General features: G+C 40.5%; 4 non-coding genes across 4 annotated transcripts; all 4 read right to left on the bottom strand.

Moving 5' to 3' along the window:
- Window positions 1-7: 7 nt before the first annotated feature.
- Window positions 8-80, bottom strand: TRNAF-GAA (transfer RNA phenylalanine (anticodon GAA)). Its single transcript has one exon. It is a non-coding gene; the product is annotated as a tRNA-Phe (tRNA).
- A 246-nt stretch (window positions 81-326) lies between these two features.
- Window positions 327-399, bottom strand: TRNAF-GAA (transfer RNA phenylalanine (anticodon GAA)). Its single transcript has one exon. It is a non-coding gene; the product is annotated as a tRNA-Phe (tRNA).
- Window positions 400-757: 358 nt separating this feature from the next.
- On the bottom strand, window positions 758-830 carry TRNAF-GAA (transfer RNA phenylalanine (anticodon GAA)). Its single transcript has one exon. It is a non-coding gene; the product is annotated as a tRNA-Phe (tRNA).
- Window positions 831-1078: 248 nt separating this feature from the next.
- Window positions 1079-1151, bottom strand: TRNAF-GAA (transfer RNA phenylalanine (anticodon GAA)). Its single transcript has one exon. It is a non-coding gene; the product is annotated as a tRNA-Phe (tRNA).
- Window positions 1152-15683: the final 14532 nt, after the last annotated feature.

Here is a 15683-nt window from a genome sequence, read left to right on the forward strand (position 1 = left end):
AAACATGTACCGAAATCCGGGATTGAACCAGGGAACTTTAGATCTTCAGTCCAACGCTCTCCCAACTGAGCTATTTCGGCTGGTGATTACCATGATAAACAACCAGGAGCAGTACTCATCAATTACTGGCCTAATACGCGAAAAATACGCCGCCTTACTTGTTAATAAAAGGGAAGGACCACCAAAGATCAATTAAACAAATTATCCCCAAAAATTACCATAGTTTCACAATAAATATGAAATTAAAATAGAGAGAATCAGGAGGCCCTGAGATCTACGTGTAAAATGTATGAGTGCGCCGAAAACGTTAAAAACTATAAAACATGTGCCGAAACCCGAGATTGAACCAGGGACCTTTAGATCTTCAGTCTAACGCTCTCCGAACTGAGCTATTTCGGCTGGTGATTACCATGATAAACAACCAGGAGCAGTACTCATCAATTACTGGCCTAATACGCGAAAAATACGCCGCCTTTCTTGTTAATATAAGGGAAGGACCACCAAAGATCAATTTAAAGAAATTATCCCCAAAAATTACCATAGTCTCACAATAAATATGAAATTAAAATAGAGAGAATCAGGAGGCCCTGAGATCTACGTGTAAAATGTATGAGTGCGGCCGAAAACGTTAAAAACTATATAAAATACCATAGTTTCACAATAAATATGAAATTAAAATAGAGAGAATCAGGAGGCCCTGAGATCTACGTGTAAAATGTATGAGTGCGCCGAAAACGTCAAAAAACTATGAAACATGTACCGAAACCCGGGATTGAACCAGGGAACTTTAGATCTTCAGTCTAACGCTCTCCCAACTGAGCTATTTCGGCTGGTGATTACCATGATAAACAACCAGGAGCAGTACTCATCAATTACTGGCCTAATACGCGAAAAATACGCCGCCTTTCTTGTTAATAAAAGGGAAGGACCACCAAAGATTAGTTTAAACAAATTATCCCCGAAAAATACCATAGTTTCGCAATAAATATGAAATTAAAATAGAGAGAATCAGGAGGCCCTGAGATCTACGTGTAAAATGTATGAGTGCGCCTAAAATGTTAAAAAACTATAAAACATGTGCCGAAACCCGGGATTGAACCTTGGACCTTTAGACCTTCAGTCCAACGCTCTCCCAACTGAGCTATTTCGGCTGATGATAGATGTGATAAACAACCAGGAGCAGTACTCATCAATTACTGGCCTAATACGCGAAAAAATACGCCGCCTTTCTTGTTAATAAAAGGGAAGGACCACCAAAGATCAATTAAAGAAATTATCCCCAAAAATTACCATAGTTTCACAATAAATATGAAATTAAAATAGAGAGAATCAGGAGGCCCTGAGATCTACGTGTAAATTGTATGAGTGCGCCTAAAACGTTTAAAAACTATAACACATGTGCCGAAACAACATGTGTATTGAAATAACTCGGGAAAATAATAAATTTTCACATTCAATATCATTTTAGACTTCAGAAATGGCCGTGATGTAATAGTTATGTAAGGGTGAAATGAATTCGTTCGGTAGTTAAAACACCACACCCGCGATTGAACCAGGGACTCAAATCTTTAGTCCCAACGCTCTCGCAACTGAGCTGTTTCGGGCTCTAGAAGAGCAGCAATTAGCCACGGGCCCACTGTAGAACCCTTATATCTCGGAGGGATTTGCAGTCAGCCAGCTTTGCATAGTACGTGACGAGAGGAATCCATTTCTCTCGTGGCCAGTATGCCTTAAAACTAGAAAATGGGTGAACGGACGCTCCAATTTTTTTGTCCAAAAAATCGAATGGAATAAAGGTACATTATTTAAAGACCAAACTTATTTTGTGTACAACTAAATAACAAATGCAATTCAATTACGCAAACGCATACATTCCCAAAATTGGTCGTAGGTAATGATAATTTTTAATAATTCTCTAAACTATCAGAAGCGTCTCCGCAATCTAAATACTACGTATGCAAAGTAAGCCTGGGTAATGAAGTCTCCATAGCACCTAAAAACCAATGTATATACCTCTAGATTCTGCTGCGGCAATTTCATACTTCTGCTTGGATTGAAAAAAATATTATTTAATACATTTTCTGGAATTTTTTGGGATTTAATAATAGTTAACATGTTCGATCTTCTAATCAATAATGAAATTAAATACTCATTTTTAACTATTAGTAATGTGATGATTCAATGCTACAATTTTGTAATTTAGTGTTTAACTCGAATGCCAGTAATTCGAACGGTCAATCATTCACCAGGTAGCCTCTAAGTCACGGTTTCTTATTGGATGTTGGTTACTGAATATTGTATTATCACGTAATGGTTTATTCAGAAATCAGTTTACGTTGCCACATAATTTCAGTAATCATGGCGCCTGAGAAATCACTATTAATGCCAAATACTCAAGATAAATCCATTAAGTTAAAAACCAAAGGTTACGTAATTTTTTCTTTTTTCCTGTGTTGTTTGAACACGCTAATCTAGTGCAAACATTAATAAGAAACCCAACTCAATATTAAGGAGGGATTTATGTATTTTGGAATTTATGCAAAAGAATTTTTAGACAAAGAAAAACAAAAAAACGCTGTGGTCTTCTCATAAAACTTTGGATTACGACCAAATTTTGACCTAAATCGTTTTGTAAAACATGAGTTTTAGGTCAGGGGAAACAGTATAAACCGTTCTGGTGGCTTAACTGATTATTTCAGCGATACCTTGAGAATAAAACGAGCAAAAGCTTTATCGGAGGACATATATTACACAGGCCATTGGAATAACCCTGTCCTTCGAACCGTACGTGGTTTGACCAAAGATGGGGTCGGAGTCGGAAGCGACGCGGGCTCCTTTAAATCGCCAACTCGTCCTGAGCAATGCGTCCGTCCGTTCCGCCCCCGTGAGCCTCATATGCACGCCAAGTCACTACGGTTCAGCGGATGACCCAACGTGGGGCTGAATACCCCCGAGGCCTTCTGATGGCAAGGCGTTTCCGTGTGCCAAACCTGTGACATAATTAACGAGTTTCATCCCCGTCAACAAATGCTGCCTCACTCCCACCCTCGCTAAACACACGAGACTTCAATTCCGAACTGCATCACGCACATGCTCTCACTTCCGCCCCATCGCAAGTCGTGGGACAAACCCTACCTTTTTCAGCTCCTCCTCCAACGCCTTCACACATACGGAGGCAACCTGTCCATCTGTGAACACGACCTTCCTGAGAATCTTGAATGCAACAAAACCACGCGGTGGAGTCATAGTTATTTAGATTACGTTGTCAGATTACGCATAGCCTTCTGATTCGATCGGACTCTATTCATACTCCGACTTAGCACAATAAAATATATTGCCAATTTATTTTTTGTTTTATTTGTTTTTTTTGTGATCCAACATTAAGGCATAGAAGGTGGTTTTACAGTTTTTAAAAATAAATAGATCGTCGCCGGTTTAACGATGAAGTCAATATTTCTTAGCGGTACATTTGGCGTTAAATTCGTTTGTTCCTCAATAAAATGTAACTTTCTCGCTATTTTTCGTTCAGTCATGTGTTCCGTTTAAAATTCATGCTAACTCGTAGTTGGTGGATTTGATTCTCATTCAAGGAATGGCTTTTTTGATTTTATGTGATGAGTCTTCCGGAGTTGGGTTTACTATGATGGCGTCAACCATCGAAGACGCTTAATAAACCAATCGATATTTCTAACAACTCGATCTCCTTAATGTGATTAATGCGCAGTGAGTTCATTATTCCCGTCACATGGAACCAAGTAATTGAAAGTATGAGTTTTGAACTATCCTTTTATTGGTCCTAGCACAAAATTGCGAAAGTGGATCCCAGTCGCATAATGTGAAATATAATGCAAATTTACGTATTTTAATCAGGCATATCCAATCCTTTTTACATATTAGCTTATGCTACCACTGCTAACTAGTCATCACAGAGATTTTTCATGTCATATTCGTTAGGAGATATTGTTCAGGAAAATTTTGTGTAAATTTATTTGCTATATTTAACCAGAATGATTGATATCCTAAAATATTTTCGTCGAAAGTATTTTACCTTAGTTTGTCTAATTTTACCTGATTCCTACAGTAAATTCCAGTTTTTGTAAAATACATGTTTTGCACAAACTTATGAATAGCATATGCTATCTCAGAGACCTGACATGATTGCATGCACTTCAAGTGTCCAGCCCTGTTCCTAGTCTTTTGACACATACGGGCACTGGTAGTCTTTTTCATAACGTCATCAACATCGCTTCGGCAGCCTTTAATCTTCAGTTTCTTCAGATTGAAAGTACCTTTCACAAAGGTGCTCCTTCACATTGAGGTGCAGGAAAAAGTCACGCGGAGTTAGTTATCATAGAAAGGAGGAGGAACACACCTCACATTGATTTCACGAGATATACAGAAACAAAATTTGTAGCTTGCGGCCGTGCATTGCCATGGCACAGCATCTAGCCTTTTTCTTCGAAATTTGGCTTTTTACGATTGACATGGCCCTGGAGACTTTTCAATGAAACTGCATTATGTTCCTTTCCTCATTGTGCCTTCTGGTCCGACGTGCTGATTCACCATTCTCTTAATACCGAAAAATAATATGACCATAGCTTTCTCAGCAGAAACCACCACTTCAGCTTTTTAGGCGTTGATTGATGCCAGATATTTTTGCACGGGGTTCTGCTGTTTGCTGTTAACATCAAAGTGATGTGGCCAAGTTTGAACTGCAATGATTACCTTTGAAAAACAACTTCTCATCTTCCCGTCATATTAACTCCATCTGCGAAAAACGCGAGCATCTTGTTTTTTCGTGCATGAACAGTCTCGGATCCCACAAAGCACAAACACGTCCAATGTGCAAAATTTCTTCTGCCAAGTTGCGGTTGGCTACAATGAAATTTCTAGTTAATAGAAGTTTGTTTTCTGTTAAGTTACATATAAAATACGTGGTATAACTGCGGTAAATGGAAACCTGCATATTAAATTATATTAAATCTTAGGAAATGTTATTAGGTGTGATCAAGAAACATCAATTTAGTACAGAGCTCTCACTTGGCCCTACACTGTACCCACTTCATATGATATAAAAGATGTAATTAATTTGCAATTTTTCAAATATTTTGAAGTTTAATTCATTCCAAAAGGCTTCAGGGCAGCACAATTGGCTTAGACTCAGACATGACAAAATTTAATAGAAATGAAGCTGACCTGGTTAGCAGATTTACTGTCGATATTTGCTACTGTAATGTTTGCTATTTCCTGGTGGGCAGCATTCTCACTATCTGATCCTGAGGTTGAGATTGGGAATGCTTGAAATATATCCAGATGTAAGCGTGAAGCCCACCCGTACTCATACCATATGATTGGCTCTTGAGAGAGACTCGTTCACTGTATTTTTATTTTCAGTCTATAAACTCTCGAAATGAAGCATTTTTGTTTAAAAGGGCAAATAGTCCAATGACATCTTGCGTAGCAGATTTTCTCTCTGGCCGGCATCGACGAGAAACGCTTATTAGCCAAAGCTTCATCCACACGAAAGCATGGATTTCCCCCGAATCACCCAAAAGACACGGCCGTTTGTTGTTGTTTCTGGGTCGCCCTTTTGACTCACGAGGGTAGTGATGTGCCGCCGCCGGCGCACGTCAACGAGCGATTGACTTCTCCCCGAGAGTGTTTGCGTGTACTCAAGAGCACGCGCGCGCGTCCATCCATCCTACTCCAATTTCCGACCGGCTCCTGCTGCTGCGTCAGCTGACGCAAACATAGCGGCGTTCGTTAACACTCTCTCACCTCCCTGCAACACCTGAAGGGAGGCCAGGCAAACGCCTCGAGCGGCGGCTGCCGCGAAAGGTTTTGGGTGGCTGGAGGTCCGGGGAAACTCATTTGCGGAAGAGGGCGGGTCGGTGGGAGAGAGATTCAACCGGTGATCGGCTCCCGACTCCATTTATCTTTCATAGAGCGTTCGTTACGTTTTTATGAAATGGGCATTCCCGTTATTTAATTTGAATCATTAGTTTTCGTCACCGTATTGTTTTCGCCATTGAGTACCATTTTCATCCCCAGTGCCCTGCGTCGACGTTGTCTATACTAATTCTTACTCCATTGATGATTGCTTTTATTGCAATTACTGTTGAGGATGTTCAGCGAAGCAAAATGTCTGCGAGATCAATTTAGTTGAGGGGAGAGGAGAGAGGGAGATTCGACCAGTGGCCATTACATCCTCGCCGACTTTGTTTATCTTTCTTAAAAGGGTCGCACGATTAAACGCTTATTTCCGCTGCCTTTATCAATCAGTAATTCATGTTACCTTATTGTTTTGACCCTGGAACAACATTATTTTTCCCATTTTTTACAAATTCCAAATGTGTTTGCAATCCACAAAATTCTGTCTCCATTGAACAATATTTTTATTGAAAATACTGTTCTAGCTTTCGTATCGACTGGGTCCTTCAATTTGAATTACGTTATCCATGGAATAATTGTTTTGAGAAGCTGGAAAATAAAAATTAAAAGTTTGCTTGTGGTATTTACCGATAAATTTGGTGATGGAAGTTAATATTTTAGATCCATAAAACGCTCCAGCGGAGATCGATTATTCCAAAAGTAAGTGAAGTGGCCATCTGCCATGGGAATCTACAGGGTTCGTCCGGAAAATAAGTGTACTGACTCCTGGGCTGGGCGCGCCGCTCCAGGCGCGCCCAGCACCGCTCTGACGGGCTACGATTGGAGGGGGGTATGTTGGCAAGCGACGCTGAAAAAGGCAGTCGGCTCTGAGCTGTGGTGTAGTGAGGAGCTCTGTTAACGCGAACCTCCACGCTCGACCCACGTCACGGAACGCGATGCCGAAGTTTTTGGAGCAGCGTTATTCCATCAAATTTGCGGTAAAGCTTGGGAAATCGTCTACCGAAACTGTCGGTATGATTAACCAGGCTTACGGGGAGTCAGCCATGTCCAGAAACATGATCTTTCGGTGGCACAAGATGTTCGTGGAGGGCAGAGAAGAGGTCGACGACGAGTATTCGAGAGGTTCCCGATGATGCCTTCGCGGGAGCGTTCCAGGAATGAGAACGCCGCTGGAACAAGTGTATCGACTCACAAGGGTCCTATTTTGAGGAATATTAGCTTAAGATATGTAAAAGTGTAATAAATTTTTTTTCCTGAGCTCAGTACACTTATTTTCCGGACGAACCCTGTATGCAATAGCGCTTCCCATATCCAGAGCCAATGTTGGCCTCTGGTTAGGAAATAGCGCATAGTAGTGTATAGTGGAGTTTTTATAAATGTGAAAACTGCATTTTCCCCACAGCTTAATTTGGAAATAATCCGGAAGCTTGAGGGATGTTGATTGAAAGAAGCTGGTGTTGATGCTACGTACTTCACTTAACCCAATTCACAACTAAATGTGTCATTAGCATTTGAAGCAACCATGAGACGAGCTTAAAGTATACTTATTTCAAAATAAGTATGTTTGCCGTTTTCATTCATTTGAAATAATTTAAAATAAACTACGAATTCAATGTTTGATGAATAATTAACTTTTTTACATCTGGATAATGGTGAATTTGTAAGTACTGACATTTTAATGATAACTTTGTGATCTTGATTAGCCAGTTTTTCATGCTGACAGGCCCTTTTATGGCCAAAATATGCTTTCGTCACTGATTCAAAGTAGGTTGACGTTAATTCTCAAGAAGAAGCAAGCCGAAATCTTCCATTCAATCCATGGATAAACTCTACGAAGGAAACGAATTAGAGTTTGTGGATTCGGAATTCTGGTTGTGAACTCAAACCACAAGGATGTGGTGCCAAATGGATGTAGAATGAAATACAGGGTGAGCTAGTGTTACCTGACTTTTTGAATCGAGTAATGACGTCAAACCATTAGTTACCGCTGATTCACCCTGTATCACTTCATCTAAAATATATTGAGCCTAATAAATCCTCCGAGCCCGATCAAATGCCCGCACAGAACTGACGTCGGATATTGCTCCGGTTCTAGAAATAATATTTTAAAAATCGCGAGTAGATCATAAGGTTTCCAGTGATAGGAAAACGGCTAATGTAACACATACATTTAAAAAAAGAAACAAGGAGGAACCAGCATAGATAAAAATATCCTGGGTTAGATAAAAGACTTTTTGAATGGTCGGGCGCAGAGACTAGTCATAGATGGTGTTAGTTCTAATAAAGTAGAAGTCTCTTCAGGTGTCCCCCAGAGTAGTGTTATCGGATCTCTTTTATTACTTCTTCACGTTAACGACATGGACCCCGTAGTCACTAGTAAGACCCGTTAATTTGGTGACAATGCAGTGGTTTACAGAGTAGTTTATCCTGAGTATAAAGCAGCTTTAGCAGATACCCTTAACACTATGCAACCCTGGTGCGATACTTGTCATTTAGACTCAAACTGAAAAAAGTGTGAAGTAAAAACTTTTGGAAAAAGGGCAATCCTCTCCCGAACGACTACTGCCTTAGGAACACTGAAATGGAAAGTTTAGACTCGATTAAGTATTAAGTTGCTTCCTCCACTTACGACCTCTCCTGGGTAATACATATACGGGGAACATGTGAAAAAACTAACAGAGAACTTGGATTAATTAGAAGAGTAGTGGCGAAATGTGATGAAAAGGTTAAAGAAACAATTTACGGGTATCTTTACTCTATCTTTTTACTGTATCTTACGCTGGTTAGGCCTCATTTAGAATAAGCTGCTAGCATATGGGATCCTCATAAAGTTAGATTGATTACCGAATTAGATCGCGTGCAGTGTAGAGGAGCTACATTTGTATAACGTTGTTATGACTAACTTGGGTAGGGTATCAAAATTATAAGGGAAGCTAGGCTGGGAATCAATAACGCAGCAAAGGTTAAATTACAGTTTAAATCTTTTGCTAATGGAAGGATGCCTCTTCAGCAATGATGTTGAAAACGTGTTATTAGCCCCATCGTAATACGCTAAGTGATATAGTGCCAATAAAATTAGAGAGATTAAGTGTAGAACCGAAAGATTTTAAGATATCGTTTTCCCACGAACAGTAAAGGATCAGAATAACGTTGTCCGACTACGCTAGGGGGAAAAAGAATTCGGGTCAAAATTATTCTGGTGTGTAATCACCCCCTGCCACACCCCCTTGCTATGGCTTCCAACTAAAACTAAAATATGTTTATAAGTGCGGCTCGAAACATGAGAGACACTTTCCGTAATTTGGAGTGAGGAGAATCACATTAATGGACACGAGAGGCAACCCCCTTTTTATTTGACTGAAACATACGTATTTTGACTGGACTCAATGGCAGAATTCATTTTATTCAACCGATGTCATTTGAAATTAGGGGTCACGTGTTTGGTATGTAGTGAGTACAAACTGTTTATTTTTTATTTTTCCTTTCATCTTGTTTTGAACTTTTGTATTTATAGTTATTCTCATTAGTTTTAGATATACTAGAAAATGTAGTGCAGTCACAGCAATTTTTGAAAATATCAAATGGAACGCATTGAATTTTGTTTTGCTCACGTATTTAATCAACCATTACTTGATATTACTATTGTCGTCATTTTAAAATTATTTTGGTATGTTTTGGTGCAGTAATTATTATTGAAAATATTTAAAAAATATTGTTATGACAATTACCTGCATAGCTTGGACAACGATCGCAAGGAATATAGTGCAAATTCTCAGAAACATGCTGGACAAATTTATTTACAAGACATCACCGAATTATAATTTTATCATATGTGCTCAAAATGTTTAGCTGCTATTGCATTTCATGATACTTATTCTCATCGAATTATTCCATAATAATCCTTGCACTGAATAGGCTGCCCATGGTAACACTAAACTATAAATTTTTGATTAGCCGCCAAAGTTCTTAGCATAGGTGGTGTAGGGTAATTTACCACTCGCATAACCAATACAAGTGGTAAATTCGTGGCTTTGCCTATATTATTTTTCCAATCCATATTACGGACGCTACCGTTGGCTCGCGTGCGTCAGTATCCCTGCAAACATATGTACAGTCAGCTTACCATCGTGTTTCCAAATCTGGGAACCATCAGAATTTACACTTAGATCCGCATGCGAAGCGGTAGTCGATCCCGCGATCTTTGCGTTTGTAGGTGGGCTCGACTAGCTCGACCGGCCCCGTGAACTTTTCGTGCAGTATAATGAAATCCTAAAATCCTATGTTTTTGGAGCCACGGAGCTTGCGCAGCCACGGACGGGGAGGACTTGGTGGGGGTGGTTAATGGTTGTGGTGGTTGTGGAGGGAACCACGGCGACTGGCTTGTCGCCGGGTGACAACCCCCTCAGGAAGGAATCCCTCGGCGGTACCTTTGCACCCGATTGGTCGGCGTGACGAATCAAGCCACGCCCCCCATTTTCCACCCTCCCACCTCCAGCATCACTTCAACGGGGACCTTTGGAGGAATTGAGGGGGGAGGGAGGGGGTCGGAACGGTCGCAGGGGGCCTCGTAGAAAGGGGAGGGAGGTCAACGGGGTTGGTTTGCGGGGAGGATCTCACAGCACGTGCGCGGTGTAGAATCATCCCCCCCGCCTCCGGAACCCCTCATACTCGTCTCGTCCCGGGGACTCCTGTTTCCCCCCCGCCCCTTTAGTGGCGAGGCGTTGTATCCTCCGATCCCCTCTCCACTCTCTACCTTAAATCGCCCCTCGCTCTCCCTACTCCGGATGTTCCCGCCCCTCTCCCCCATACCTACTTCCGCCCTATCCCAGGGTAACCTCAGCCCTGACCCCGCTTGCATCTCTCGCCCGCCACCAAACCTCCAGGGGACAGTCCGGGGTGAGTTGCCGAGGTGACAAGGTCGCGACCGGAGTCGATGCGTCCAGCAGTTAAGGCGGGGTTGGGGGGTTATGATCGCGCTATTAGTCCGTCATTAAGTGATTGCACCTTAATTTTTCCTCGTCTCCTTCCAACCCGAAGTTCCTGATCTCCACAGTAAGCTCATGTAAGTGCATTATTTGCGTTATACGACTTAAGTCCACAGAGTTGACGTTCTAAATTTTCACCTTTAAACCAAGTCTATGGAGTCATTATTTTACGAACCATCGTGGAATACACATTTGGAAGAAAACCCACAGGATAAAAATATTATTGCGTCGCCGTGACATGGAAGGGTGGTGATAAGTGAATGTCAAGGATGATAATATTTTAGTGGAATAAGCGGTGCTGAATTACTTGAATGCCCAGCTGCACATTTGCCCTGGCATTCTAAAACGCAAGGAGTCTGACTTAATTCAGTAACTTAGAATTGCAGTAGGGTGTTGGTTTGGGGATTTGGTACGAGGAAAAAACAGCCGAGGGTGATGGCAGGAATACTACATGTCAGTAATTGACTGTTTGCTCACTGGAGCTAAAAGAAGAAAAAAATTGCACTTGAAAAAGCCCTTACGTTTGATTCTTACGAGTGAGCAATCGGGAAACGTGGAAAACTAGCGGAAACATCCGAATCACGGAAATCTCCCGGAATTCCACCGACGCCCACCGAGGACCGGAGCGAAGGGAGACACGCGGCCGGGCGGAGGACCCGCGCGTGCTGGCGAGGAGTCACGCGTCCCCTTCCGAGGAGTGTCAAGGGGGTCCAGCCTTGAGGGAGCGGCAGGCAATAACACCCGACACGTGACCCGCTAATCGGCGGCACGCGTCGAATTAAGAGTCGGATCGTTCGTCAGCTACTCCACCCCCGCTGCCGCCGGCCACACACCAGGGGGCACACGCCACGGACGCCGCCGTAGAATGGATTACAGCAGGATAAACACGCGCCCCCGCGGACGACACGCTTCCGGGCGAGAAATGAGCGACTAATCCGAGCAATCGAGTCGCCGTCACGTCGAGGCAGGACATCCAATAACAAGCCGAGTGTGAACAAGGCCGGTGGCCGGGACTCGGCTGGATCAATCCTTTGATTCCGGTGTTTTTATTTCGCTCGTGTATCTATTGACTTTCGGCAAACTCCTCCTCTTCCGTGGTTTACGAGGAAGGGGTGAAGGGGCACAACTTAATTCTGTGCTCTCGTTGGGGTGTGAACACGTGTCCCGCAACAGACTCATTGATCAGTCATGTTTTATCGTCGTGCATAGAAAATTCTGGACTACCTAGACCACATCCGGCTGAGCCGATTTTCGATTATAATTTTGGTCGCGGTGAACTTCTCTTCCAGTCAAACAAGAAAGTAATCCATTCAAGGTAAGTTGAAATTTAAACATTTTTATATTGATTCTTCAAAGGGGTTAAGGTAATATGGTATTATGTCTCTGAGAATGAGTCCGACCAGTAGTTGCGAGCACTCTGCTCTTTTATATTTGTAGCATTTTTTTAAATGCTTACTGTAAGTGGTCACTTGATCCCGGAAAACAATTATACATTACCCGAAAATAATGGGTTAACTGTGATTGTTTGTCTCAAATTTCCACTTGTATTAGTCTATGTGTAGAGTATTTAAGTCTTTTTGATGCAAAAGAATACTGGATAGAAAAATAAAAAAGTACTTTATTTCTCTCATATGATTGCGGATGGCAGTTACTAATAGCGATTGAATTGGCGAGGTTTTGTTTTGATTTTTAGTATTCATTTTAATGTTTTTATATGAAAACTTCAATGTTATGCTTTAAAGCAATCGGTTTGCGTGACCTAGCATTATGTGTAGAGCGTTCTACTCTGATTCAAGTGGCACAGAGATTGGAGCTGACTTTCTTGCACTGCTTACTTGAATATTGCATGCCATACAAAGTGAACGCTACCGCCATATCTCATACCTAACTATGGTTGATTGATGTGTTTGGTTGGTTCGATAATAATAGGTTGAAAGGTTGATACTTATTGTAAAATACATTTTTTGTCAATGAATAATTATGTGCAATTGACGTTAGGTTAAATGTATCAGATTAGTAAATGAATGGCGATTTATAATATTCAATCGACTTTGTTACTGTTGAAAATCGTGTTAGTATCTTTACCATAATGACTGCTTCATCTTGATATCAGTGAAATGTAGCATTATACGAATAGTTATTTTTTAAAAGTGAATATTTTAAATTAATCTTATTCTTGAAGAGATGCCGGTTTTCCGAACATTTAGTCTGTCTGAGTCTTCATAAAATCTTGAATATGTATTGTACATTGTGCATGTAATGTAGATAATTCTTCCCTTTGGCGTAAATACTAAAATGTGACTCACCCATGGGAGATAATGACGAGGTAGTATTATTTTCTCTGGCCATTTTTCACAAAGTTCACTGTTCACTTTTTCTCTCTAACAATATGTACGTCGTCCAAAACATGAATTGTATTTTCAATTTAAAATTCACCTTTTAAGGTGAATTTTATCGCTTCTAAGATTAAAATGTAATTTTTTAGCATTTAAAGTTCTTAACATACAGTACGTTACATCCTGTACGTTAAAAGAAAAGAGCTCTTCCCATAAAAATGATTTTTTACTCAATGTTATACCAGCAGTGTACTATTTAAATTTTAATTACTTATTATTCAGGTGGTCATCAGACTACATACCTATATAATTACTAATGGCTAGGGATAAAGGAGTTGTTGACTTACTTGAATTCCTCAGAATAAACAAGGTACAAAATTTTGGCATACCTTGCCTCCAGATAAGGTTTGTATTTTGCAAACATGTACATTTTTTTTCAAAATGATTGGATCACAACAACATATTGCAGAGAAAGCACTAACACACGTATACCTTAACCTGTATACCTTTTTTGATGATCATTGTATGTTTCTATTTTTAAAAAGCTGGAGGTATAGTGTGTTCATTTTATAAATTCCCTGATCTTCTATCAAAAACTTTGCCCTGCGTTGAAGTAGAAACTAAACGGGAGATTTATGTGCCACACCTTTAGTTTGCAGAGTTAATTCCCTGGGATTCAATACTCATGATTCCCGTCACAAAACGAAGTTGATATTAATTTGAAAAATCCATTTTTTTCTACTATGTCGTACTTAATCACATCGTGTTTGGTAGGCAGGATTTCGCAAAAGCGTACTCGATGGAACAACATCGGCTTGAATTACATTGATATCAATTCACCGAGCGAGAAATCTAATTTATTTTTTGGTGGCGCTTAAATTTGGAGAGAATGTCTGAGATAGACGTGTAGTGGTTATTTAATTTAGATGCGAAATTTATTTCAGTGATTGAAATCAATACTGCTGGAAAAGTACATTTTACTACCGTTGATAAATCAGATCAATCATACCTGCAAGTAATTGTAAATGTAATTGTAAGTGTAATGTTATGGTATCAAAATATACTAGATTAACCCAAATATATAGGTGACCCCGCAAATGTTATAGATCTAGTCAAATATAGGGCAAGACGGTATAATAGTTTTCCTTCGGGAAAGAGGTGGTCGTACTGAAAGCGATTATTCATTAGTTTTAAATACCTACATTTTATGTACCTAATTTTTCTTCTTCTTCTTAAGGAAAATGAAGAACCGCCTTGGATTTAGCTCAATAAATATGCATTGAAAATACATGTACCTAACCCATGCCATTGAGGTTTAATGATACTATCATGAATAACAAATTATTTAAATTGAATTCGATATGAAGCCTGGTTTGTTGAACCTCTCCACCATCTGCTATTCTCAGTTCGGTGCTTCTTTGCGTACTTCATTTCTCTCCCTTCCATCATATTTCTTTAATTAAGCACGTGGTGTACCTTAGTATGTCTTCTTCTATAATATTAAAGCTCTTTATTCATTAGGGTACTATGCCTGTGATTTGAAACAAATTTTCAATTGACCTTTTTGAATAATGAAATTAGATTAGGGCCTAATCAGGTACAATAAAATGAAAACTTAAAAAGCTGTTAAGGCAATATAAATGCTGTGGCCCGATAATAGGAACGCAAAATCTGGCATGTAAGGCACTATTATTATGTTTGTAAATCTTAAATATTGTTTTACGTTATTCCTTCCGATTCATACTGCCCAATTCAGACTGCTATTAATTTTGGATTTGTACCAAGAAAATGAAGTTTGATTTATTTCCTCAAAATCATCAAAAGCAGGTTGGGGCCCATGTTAGGCACAAATAAATGAATGGCACTAAACCCCTAATATGTGATAAATTGTACTGTAGTCTAAGTGATTTACATTGTTTATTTTCTTATGCGCGAAACATTTTATGGTCATTGTCTACGCTTCGAAATAAGGAGATTTTTTGAGTCGTTCGTTATTTCAGCTTGCCTTCGTCTTTTTTACGTTATTCAGTAAATAGTGGTCTCACTGAATGTCCTTGGTTTGTCCCGTTTCCATTTTATTAGGATATGTCGTCATATATAGTCTAGAGTGACCACCGAGTCGGTAGTATTCGCAATTCCCTTTCAATTACTTACTCATTCCCCTGACTTACCCAATTCAACCATTTTTCCGTTTCAGGTGGTACCGAATAGTAATAAAGCGAATGTGCACGGCGTCGAAGTCGAGATCGATGACGGTTACGTTCGGGGTCCGACTGTGAGCGATTATATTAACGACGAGGTCCTCGATTCGCTCCCAAGATGTTCAGCATGGAGAACCTGGACCTGGAGACGGTGAACGGGCAGTTCCTGCTGGAGGCGGGCCTCTACGGTGGAGGCGGCGCGGACATAGACGACATGGACGCGACGGCCGAGGACGAGGACGAAGATGACGACGACGACTATCTGGACG

Source organism: Hetaerina americana, unplaced genomic scaffold, assembly GCF_022747635.1.
Source record: "Hetaerina americana unplaced genomic scaffold, ioHetAmer1.1.p SCAF_7, whole genome shotgun sequence".
NCBI classification, from domain to species: Eukaryota; Metazoa; Arthropoda; class Insecta; order Odonata; family Calopterygidae; genus Hetaerina; species Hetaerina americana.